The sequence below is a fragment of the Neoarius graeffei genome, chromosome 3 (genome assembly GCF_027579695.1).
Source record: "Neoarius graeffei isolate fNeoGra1 chromosome 3, fNeoGra1.pri, whole genome shotgun sequence".
NCBI lineage: Eukaryota > Metazoa > Chordata > Actinopteri > Siluriformes > Ariidae > Neoarius > Neoarius graeffei.
In genome coordinates, this window is record NC_083571.1 from 3,788,667 (window position 1) to 3,795,391 (window position 6,725).

General features: G+C 39.9%; 1 pseudogene; it reads left to right on the forward strand.

Moving 5' to 3' along the window:
• The first annotated feature begins 2,606 nt into the window (after nt 1-2,606).
• Nucleotides 2,607-6,009, forward strand: LOC132882485 (G-protein coupled receptor family C group 6 member A-like; annotated as a pseudogene).
• Nucleotides 6,010-6,725: the final 716 nt, after the last annotated feature.

The window sequence follows — 6,725 nt, forward strand, 5'->3', positions numbered from 1 at the left end:
GCGTATGTTTGGAGAAAGGAAAACACTGCATTCCAGCATAAGAACCTTATCCCATCTGTGAAACATGGTGGTGGTAGTATCACGGTTTGGGCCTGGTTTGCTGCATCTGGGTCAGGACGGCTTGCTATCATTGATGGAACAATGAATTCTCAATTATACCAGCGAATTCTAAAGGAAAATATCAGGACACCTGTCCATGAACTGAATCTCAAGAGAAGGTGAGTCATGCAGCAAGACAACAACCCTAAGCACACAAGCCATTCTACCAAAGAATGGTTAAAGAAGAATAAAGTTAATGTTTTGGAATGGCCAAGTCAAAGTCCTGACCTTAATCCAGTGAAAATGTTGTGGAAGGACCTGAAACGAGCAGTTCATGTGAGGAAACCCACCAACATCCCAGAGTTGAAGCTGTTCTGTATGGAGGAACGGGCTAAAATTCCTCCAAGCCGGTGTGCAGGACTGATCAACAGTTACCGCAAACATTTAGTTGCAGTTATTGCTGCACAAGGGGGTCACACCAGATACTGAAAGCAAAGGTTCACATACTTTTGCCACTCACAGATATGTAATATTGTATCATTTTCCTCAATAAATAAATGACCAAGTATAATATTTTTGTCTCCTTTGTTTAACTGGGTTCTCTTTATCTACTTTTAGGACTTGTGTGAAAATCTGATGATGTTTTAGGTCATATTTATGCAGAAATATAGAAAATTCTAAAGGGTTCACAAACTTTCAAGCACCACTGTATATTACCCAATCTTGTGTTTGTTCTTTGTCTTGGACCTGTTTTGATAGTTCTTTGGTCTGCTAGACCTCTGGGAAATTCCTGAAACAGATGTATTTGTCTGGGAATCTTGTTAAACTTCATTCAGTGTAATGGAAGGCAGTTGGATGTACTATAGTTGGGAAACCAATGAATATGAATACAAATCAATAATTCTGAAAACTATGTATGTCATCATCTACTTCAAAATTATGGACTAATTTGTATGGAAACTCCAAAGGGTACCATTTCTGTAAGTTCTTCTTCTTCTTCTTTTTGGCTGCTCACATTAGGAGTCAGACCATCCAGATCCGCATATTTGATTATATAGGTTTTACATCTGGATGCCCTTCCTTATGCAACCCTCCCCAATCAATCCAGGCTTGGGACTCGCACTAAGCATGCACTGGCTTGTACACAGAGATGCCTACCCCAAATTTTGAATTTCAGTATTCTTGAAAACATTTTTCAGTATTTTGGAATGACTTTCAGTAACATTAATTCATGCGCATTTCCATTATAAAGAGGTATATATACCAATATGTTTAACATTTAAATTATTAAAAAGAACTGTTTTGTGGTGGCACGGTGGTGTAGTGGTTAGCGCTGTCGCCTCACAGCAAGAAGGTCCGGGTTCGAGCCCCGGGGACGGCAGGGGCCTTTCTGTGTGGAGTTTGCATGTTCTCCCCGTGTCCACGTGGGTTTCCTCCGGGTGCTCCGGTTTCCCCCACAGTCCAAAGACATGCAGGTTAGGTTAACTGGTGACTCTAAATTGAGCGTAGGTGTGAATGTGAGTGTGAATGGTTGTCTGTGTCTATGTGTCAGCCCTGTGATGAACTGGCGACTTGTCCAGGGTGTACCCCGCCTTTTGCCCGTAGTCAGCTGGGATAGGCTCCAGCTCGCCTGCGACCCTGTAGAAGGATAAAGCGGCTACTGAGAATGAGATGAGAATGAACTGTTTTGTGTGAATTGAATAAACAAAACGCAAGCAGCCATCTCAACTGAATTTCCACTCAACAAATTTCTAGAACATACAATACATCACATTTTTATAAATACAATAGTGTTCCCTGTTTGCAGACATTACGGTTGACTACCAATCATTGGTATTGAATGCAACTCCTCAAAAGTATTATATTATATTGCCTGGCAAAATGTTCTACCTGTTAACGGATTCTAATAAAATTTTAAAAAATTTCTTATTTCATGCCAAAGAGAGTCCGACATTTTTATCTTAATGTCCCAATATATAAATACTTCAGCATAATGCTTCAGAAGAGACATTGAATAAAATGACATTTATAATTGTATTTAAAACAGTGGAATGATCAATTTTTTGCCACAATCCCAACAGCACTAATCATAAAATTCTGTTTTTGATCATACTACATGTACATTTGTACTTGCAACACTGAAAAGACTTTGAATTAAAGAAGTACAGCCAGTGTTTGATATTTCAGTGAATAAAAATCAGACATGTAAAAAGAAACTGAATAAGTTTAACTCACATTTCATGGCACCAATCGGCAAGTTCAACTCCAAGCACAGGTCAACCATCACCGCTTCAGCACGCGTCACGTTCCGTGTCTTTTCATCCACAGATTTCGTAAAAAATTCTCATTCAGAGTTACAAAGTTGGACAGAATTAGAAATGAGTATATTAGAGGGACAGCACAAGTAGAATGACTTGGAGACAAAGTGAGAGAGGAGAGATTGAGATGGTTTGGACACGTACAGAGGAGAGATCCAGGGCATATTAGGAAGATAATGCTGGAGATGTAGTTGCCAGGTAGAAGGAAAAGAAGAAGACCAAAAATGAGATTTATGGATGAGGTTAAGGATGGTCGTGAAGGACATGAGGACGGTTGGTGTGACAGAAAAATATCTGAAGGACAGGAGGAGATGGAGGGACATTATTCACTGAGGTGACCCCTAACAGGAACAGCTGAAAGAAGAAGAAAATCTCTTGGTCTAATTCAGTACACCCACCCACAATTGTGGGGAAGACTGATGACTTGACGGTTGTCCAGAAGGTGAATATTGGCACCCTCCACAATGATGCCAAGCCACAGAAGGTCACTGCTGAAATGGCTGGCTGGAAAAGGTGCACAAGGAACAGGGATGACCACAGTTTTGAGAGGATTGTCAAGAAAAGTTGATTTAAGAACTTGGGAATGCTTCACAAGGAGTGGACTGAGGCTGATGTCAGTGCATCAAGAGCCACCATGCACAGATGTCTTCAGGAAATGGGCTACAACTGTCACATTCCTAATATCAAGCCACTCCTGAACCAGCGAGAAAGCCAGAAGTGTCTTACATTGGCTAAGGAGAGAAAGAACTGGACTGTTGCAGTGGTCCAAAGTCCTCTTTTCAGATCAAAGTAAATTTTGCATTTCATTTGGAAATCAAGGTCCTCAAGGCTGGAGGAAGAGTGGAGTGGCACAGAATCCAAGGTGTTTGAAGTCGTGTGAATTTTCCACAGTCTGTGATGATTTAGGGTACAATGTCATCTGTGGGTGTTGGTCCACTGTGTTTTATCAAGTCCAAAGTCAACACAGTGGTCGACCAGGAGATTTTAGAGCATGCCAATTTACTTTTCCAGCAGGAATTATCATCTGCCCACAGTGCCAAAGCTGGCTTGCTGACCATGATATTAGTGTGCTTGATTGGCCAGCCAAGTCACCTGACCTGAATCCCACAGATAATCTATGGGGTATTGTCAAGAGGAAGATGAGAAACACCCAACTCAAAAATACAGACTAGCCGAAGGCCATGATTAAAGCAACCTGGGCTTCAATAACACCTCAGCAGTGCCCCAAGCTGATTGCTTCCATGCCATGCCCCATTGTTGCAGTAATTTGTGGTAAAGGAGCCCCAACCAATTACTGAGTGTGTAAATGAACACACTTTTCAGAGGTTGGACATTTCTGTATTTTAAATCCTTTCTTTTTTTAATTGATCTTAGGAAATATTCTAATAATTTGAGATACTGGATTTCTGATTTCCATGAGCTATAAGCCATAATCATCAAATTTTAAACAAAAAGAGGCCTGAAATATTTCACTTTGTGTAATGAATATAGAATATATGAAAGTTTACCTTTTTGAATTAACTTACAAAAAAATGAACTTTTTCATGATATTATAATTTTTTTTAGATACACTAGTAGATAATGGATGGGTAGATAAATAAACTCAATAGATGGATGACTAAGGGTAACTCTGAAGAAGCTTTTTTATTTGTCACATGCACAGTGAAATTCATCCTCTGCATTTAACCCATCTGAAGCAGACATGCTTCACACACACACACAATGAGCACCCCCACCCCACCCCCCACAGTAATGGCCAGCCATGTTACAGCACCAAGGGAGCATTTGGGGGTTAAGTGCCTTGCTCAAGGGCACTTCAGCCCAAAGCCACCCCATGCTAAACTAACCACATGTCTTTGAACTGTGGAGGAAACTGGAGCACCCAGAGGAAACCCACGAAGACATGGGCAGAACATGCAAACTCCACACTTATAATGAACTTATAATACTTGTTTACATCAATTTTAATTCCAAGTTGTAACACCAAACTAAGTGGGGAAAAAGTCCTAGGAGAGTTAATAATTATGCAAGGCCCTATAAAAAGAGCTTTGTGAAATATTTTAAACACAGAAAACCTTTCTTTTTACATCTAGGTGCCCTTGTCTAGGTGTTCAGTGACATGCCCTCCCAGCACAGAGAAGAGTGTGTTAAATGTTTCCTGTTGCTACTGTATACCTGTATTAATTGTAGTGAAGGATACTTTTCTAACATGACAGGTGAGTTGTATAATTATAGCCTGAGTTGTGACAATGAAAATGTCATGAATCCCACTTGTTCAGTAATAAATCAAATCTGAGACAGAAGTTTAGGAATTGCAGTCACTATCATTTTCAGTAACAGTTGTGTCGTATTCCATTGTTTTCTGTATACAGATCAAGACACTTGTCAAAAATGTCCAAATGGTTCTTCTTCTCATCCTGGTTCATCAGAATGTCAGGAGTGGATCATTTGGTATTTGAAGTGGGCTGACCCATATTCCATCGTGGTAATGATTGGAACAGGAGTTGGCATACTGCTACTGATCTTCTCACTCATCTTTTTCATTTCACACAGAGATAATCCCATCATCAAAAACACTTTAATATATTCTTGTATTATGAAAGTTGGTCTTACTGTGAGTTTTGGAGGTGTCATACTTTTTTTAGACAGACCACGCAGTATTCATTGCATGGCACAACAGGCCATGTATGGTGTTGGATTCACACTGTGTGTATCCTGCATTCTGAGCAGGGCTTTTTGCACCTTCATACACCATGTGGTCTATGATCCAAACACACAGAACAAGTTGAGTAAGATTTATAAGCCATTTCTCATTATAGGCATTCTCACGGCTATTCAGGTCCTCATTTGCATATTCTGGTTTGTGTTTGATTGCCCGATTGTTGAGGAGATAAAATCAAACACTCAGCAACTTACCATGAACCATCTGTGCATCCAAGGTGCATCCATGGTCGGCTTTGGGGTGATGCATGTATACATCGCTGTTCTAGCTGTGGTGTGTTTCTTGTTGGCATTCAAAGGCAGAGATGATGAGACAGAGCCTATCGTCTTCAGCATGCTTATCCATTTGTTTGCTTGGCTTTGCGCTATTCCAGTCTTTTTCACACATTCTGAACTGCAGACTATTACCCAGATCTCTGCCATCATGGTCTCCAATTATGGAGTCATGTTCTGCCACTTCACCCCGAAGTGGTTTAAGATTATCTCAGAAAAACTGGAACACACAAGCAGCCAGTCAACAGAAACAATTTTGCATTCTTCAACAGTTACTAGCTCAGTGGATTCCTTACCATTACAAAGCCTGATGCCTCCAACACTATCAGGCACTGCAGATGCTGACATGTCCCATTGGGATAATCAACCAAATACTGGCGACTCAGAGGACTCAATGATACCAAGCACAACATCACCAGAACAACTCCGTCTTGAAGATGATGAAATGGCAAATTCGGATAATGTACTCAATACAGATAGCTCAGACGGCACAATACCAACATCAACACAATCCAGCAGTAGAGACATTAACTCTGAGGACTCAACATTGACAATAACAAATACAGCACAGTTTGCGACTGCAGACTCTGAAATGCCAATCTGGTATCATAGACAGAACATTGTTTCCATTAGACGTCGGAGAACAAGGAGTTTCTAACCCATTACATAGGAATTGTTTAACAAAACAGTCCTGTATATGCAAAAGAGAAGCGAGACAAAAATAATCTTATCCAGCATTTTTAATCAGAGGCCTTTTCTACTTTAAAGGGAAAATCCACCATTAATAATTTGCCTATTAATCTGTGGGTTATAGGTTCGTACATCACCCACAATGCTATTTGACTACCTGCTGATAAAGTTGTGGTGGGATTGAGACCTTATTTCATCTCATTCTATAGAGAGAGACATAGCAATGCTTTCATCTTTTCAGGCTGATTGGTACTTCTGCGAGCATGTCAGGGTATTGTGCATGGACACTTGCACAGGGCGAAGCCTTCATACTTGCATGTAACATGTCCACTAGTGATATATGGACCACACCAGATTTTTTATTTTATTTTTTTGTTCATATTCATTTATAGATGTCCTGTGCATGAGTTTTATCATACAGGAGACATTTTATCAAGATATCAGCTTGTGAAAGTAACAGCATGAGTAAGTCAAAACGGATAAGTTTAGGAAGTTCCTTTATGTATAATTTATTTATTTATTTATTTATTTATTTTTAATGGATTACACTTTCAAAAAGTGTTTCGGGAACACACACATCCCCAGCTTGTAGAAGACTGGGAATACTGGATGTACTGTGGAAAAGTCATCTAACTTTTTTTTTAAAATATATAACTCAGAGCAACTGTGTCTTATAGCTGCATT